We start from the raw sequence: 5,000 nt of genomic DNA, 5'->3' as shown, positions 1-5,000 counted from the left end.
ACAGTAATGGCAGGAACGATGGTAACAGTAATGTATATGATAATGATACTTGCTAAAAGTCATTAATGATTATACGGTTATAATACCAATGCTAAAGACGAGATAATGTTATGATTACTTCTATCATTAATGTTGCTCTTTACAGTAAAATCAAGATAATAACTACAATAATAATAATGCTAATGGTGATGATGATGAAACCGTTTGAGATTTTAATGATACATATTAAGTAACAGTCATAATGATATCAATAATATCAATGATAATGCCATATCTGTAAAGTAGAGACGTTATCAACCGTGGTTTCATTAACCATAAAATCGGTATTAATAACAGTAATGAGAATAATAAAAAACATTATTTTCAATTTTACTCCAATTATCATTCAGTGTTATCAATATCAATATAATCATGTTCGACTTTCTCTTACTATTCTTATAGTCCTTATGATATTACCAGTGTAAGTATTGCCTTATCCTGATTACTGCTATTAGTGTTGTATCTTCATCACCTGCATTCCAGTGACAACGATGATAATGATAATGCTAATGCTAATGATAATGACAATGCTAAGCTGACCCACATGATGATAGTTGTAAAATATGTTCTACTAGTATTGCTATTTCTTTTTACTGTTATTGTCAACATTTGAATGAACGTTCGTGAGATCATATCATCATAACTATCATATCGTCGTCATTATAGCATCATTTATTATCTCTGTATCATCATAATCTGTATTATTAGTATTATCATATCTTCATAATCAATTTGTCCCAGTATCCCAATACCTTCACGTTCAATATTGTATCACTATTAGCTTTTCATTCTGATTTCTATATTTTCTCAATTTTCATCACAATTCTCATTTCACCAGAGACAAAAAAAAAAAAAAAAAAAAAAAAAAAAAAATATATATATATATATATATATAAGAAAATCGGTCGGGAACGTTTCTTTCGCCGACCCAAAAGCGAGTCCCATGAGTAATAATACAAATTACCCTCCCCCTCCCCCCCCCTCTTCCTCCCCCCCTCCCCTGTCTTTTCATGCATCCGTGATCTAAACCAAAAATGGGGGGGGGGGGGGGGAGTACAGGGACGAAGAGGGCGGAGGAAGGAGGAAAAGGAAGGGGGAGGGATGAAGAGAGGGACGGGAAAGGGGGGGGGGAGGGATAGTGGAAGGAGGAGGAAAGGGTGATGAAGGGAGAAGGAAAGGGGGTGGAGGGAGGAGGAAAAGGAGAATGGAGGGAGGAGATAAAGGAAGTTGAAGGGCGAAGGAAAAGGAGGGTGGAGGGAAGGGGAATGGCAGGGTGGAGGGATGAGGAGAGGGGGCTTAGAGGGAGGAGGGAAAGGAGGGTAGAGGAAAGAGGAAACTGAGGATGGAGGGAAGTGGAAAGGGAGAGGGAGGGAAGAGGAATAGGAGGGAGGAGAAAGGAGGAGAATGGAAGGAGGAAATAAAGGAATTTGAAGGGAGGAGGAAAAAGAGGGGTGGGGGTGGGTCAAGAGGAAAGGGGAGTGTAGGGGGACGGGAGGAAAAAGCGGGGAGGGGCGTAGATAATATGGCTACTGCAGAAGGCGGCCGTTCAAGTATATTACGGTGAACGTGTTTCCTCGTGTGGAACTTTTTCTACACGCAAAGACCCGCCTAAGTGGCCCGTACGTCACTCATCAATCGGGGAGGAACGCGAAGAGGGAAGGAGCTTGACACGAAGGGGATCAGTACGCCGCAGGAGGGTCTGTGTACAAGGCGTCTCGTACTCCTGAGTGTGTCTTCGTGTGCTCTGGAGGTCCGTTTCTGTGTTGGTCGTCGGGCTGAAGTGCAGACTTCGACATCTTTTTTCTGATATCGAGGAAGTCTGTGAGGTAAGTCTGGGCTTCGTCTGAGAGTGAACTGAAGTGGGATTTGGAAATGAGTTTTGAAAAAGTCATGAAAATAGGAATATTTTTTCCAGTGTACTCACGGTCATGTCACTGAAAAAACGATGTGGTAAAAAAAGCAGTTTTAAGTCACCTTGTGATGTATAGTGAATGCCCTTTGTGAAAGAATATATCTTTTGGTGATGAATACCTATTGATTCTTAGCTCAGCAATAATTACTAGCATGTGAAAATCCGCAAAATATATTACCAAATTAGTTGCGATTACAGCTTTTAAACACCCATACATTTCATTGCTATGATGTGCGAGACGTATGCAGAATTTAGAAATTATGCAACAGGGATTTTGAAACAATTACGGCACCCATTCATAAGAATGAGTACAGATATAATTCTACACTTACAAACGTCTCGCGTAAACTTTAATATTCTAACATTTGGAAATACAGCCAGGAGTAATTACCTTATATTCACTGAGTCGAGGGCGAATTCGTAAACATATGGGAGATAATTGCAACTAAACCACCAAAAGAGAAGAAAGCCTCGTATGGGTTTCCGGATGGTTTGTTCCTCGTGACAGAGACACAGATGCGGTCAGCCTGTCCGTCATATCGGTCCGCCTGTCCGTCATATGGGAGTGTGCTTATCTGGATATTAAGATATGGCAACAAGCCAACATACATATACTGGCAAAAATGATAATTACCATAATTATGGTAATCATTAGGCATATATCAGATACTAAGATATGGCAACAAGCCAACACACATATACGGGCAAAAATAATAATTAGCATATATTGCTAATCGTAGGGATGTCGGACTGTTAACTCACCTATAGAGTTGAACCGATTTTTTTCTGCAGTGGCTCTTTACCGGTGGGTCGTGGGGACTGACAGGGGCGTCGGGAGGCCGTCAGTATTCATGTTAAGGAAATGCGGTGCAGATATAGCTTGTGCAGATTGCTGAGTATTTTTTGTTCTTAGGGTCTAAGTTTGAGGAAGTGTTCACTAGTATAAAAAAGTTGGAAACCACGACCACAATTTTGATTGTATTTGATCTAATATAGATGCCTCAAATGCTTAAAGATTTCAGTACTTTTGTCGTAATTTTCTATTAATCTTATATAATTCGATAATATGCTTGTGTCTGCTAACCCGTGCATGACTCTCTGGTAAGAAGTAGTGGTGATAACACAGGAATAATATTAAAAGACTGTAGTACCTCCAAGTATTTCTCCTTTAGATAAACTTTCTATAATATTTAAGTATGTATTAGTATCATCAGTCTGAGTACATGCTTCCATTAGGCAATAACCCATGCTTTGGAATTTCCTTTCCATCAGTGGTCCCAAAAGATGTCTAGAAGGTGGCAAGCAGTGCGGCTGTTGGCAGGAGCTATATTGCTGTCAGCGCTGGTGTCAGGGAAGGAGATGGAGAACCTCGTGAACTTCAGGCAGAGGGAGTGTCGCCAGAGGATCCCGAGAGGAGACGTGGCCGACCTGCTCCCCGAGTCGCTGCAGAAAATCCACCCGAGGAACCTCAAGGTCTGTGGCGGGGCTTCTGAGGCCGTCCCTTCGTGCGTTTACCTTTACCTTTTTTTTTCTCTCCTGATCGCCTCTCGTTCCATTTGTCTTCCCTACTGTGTCCTCTTCCCTCACTCCGTTTTTGTGTGTCTCCTCGAATCTTTGTTCACTATTTCTAGTTTCCTGTTTGTCTCCCTTTTTATTTTACTTCCTAACCTTTTCACACACACACACACACAAAACACACACACACACAAAGTACCTCTTCATTCACACGTCAAATTGCCTCCTCCTTCACCTGCAGGTACTCAGTCGACAGCGGCGTTTCATCGCGTGGCCGAGTGGCAGCAGCTTGACCGTCACACCAGGGTTCTCCATACCAGTGGCCAGCGACGATTTTCAGAGTAAGTGGAATATCTTTAAGCCGAAAAAACGAGGAAAAGAATAGTTGTGAAGTGGGTTTGCGTGTAGAGGTACATTTTTCTTAGGTATGTTCGTGTAGATATGTAGATAAATTGTAGAGATTATTATATATGGATTGTTGCTATTATAATTCGTTGATGTGATATTATTGTTATAGTTATATGCATTAGGGTGGTTTATGCTGATACACCTGTGATTTATCAGGTGTATACCTCACTATAGATATAAAGTATCGCATATATTACCTATGATTATGATAATTATAATAATAATAATGATAATAATTGTTATTAGTATTATTATCATTATTATTATTATTATTATTATTATTATTATTATTATTATTGTTATCATCATAGTTATCACTGTTATCATTATTATTATTATATTATATAATGATAATTTTGATGATAATATTGATGATAATAGTAATACTGATAATAATAAAGATAATGATAAAGTTAATAATGATAAAGATAATTGTGATAAAGATACTAATAATGACTAATAATAATGATAATACTGCTACTACAACAACAACAACAACTACTACTACTACTAATAATAATATAAATGATAATAAAAATAATAATAGTGATAATAGTAATGATAATAAGTGATACTACCACTACTACAACTGCTACTACTACTACTACTAATAAAGATAAAAAGAAAAACAACAACAATAATAATGATAATGATCAAGGTATTGATAATGATAATAACAAAGATAATAATAAACAACAATAACAACACCACCACCCCCGCCCTACCCCCTCTCCCCCCACAGGCGTCTCCATGTACATCGCCCTCCCCTTCATCCTCGACCTCCCCGACGCGCCGCTCCGGCTGATCAAGAGCGAGTCCACGACAGCACCACCTTATGGCTACAGCAGCTACGCTAATACAGCTGATACTCGCTACGATAGCGATAACAACAACGGCGACAGTGACTATTTTGATTACGGGACAGGAAGTAGTTACACTAGTTATGGCGGGTACGAGCAGTTCAATCATTATTATGGAGACGGCGACCATTACGGAGGGTTTGGCAAGCGGTCGATCGATTCGCAACGACAGGCCGGGTTCAGCGTCATTCAGAATGGACTGGAGAAGTAAGGACAGTTATTTTCCTTCATTTTGTAATAACGAATGAAAAAAATATGACAGTACT

The sequence above is a fragment of the Penaeus chinensis genome, chromosome 37, assembly GCF_019202785.1.
Source record: "Penaeus chinensis breed Huanghai No. 1 chromosome 37, ASM1920278v2, whole genome shotgun sequence".
NCBI classification, from domain to species: Eukaryota; Metazoa; Arthropoda; class Malacostraca; order Decapoda; family Penaeidae; genus Penaeus; species Penaeus chinensis.
Note: the sequence above shows the minus strand (reverse complement) of the source record.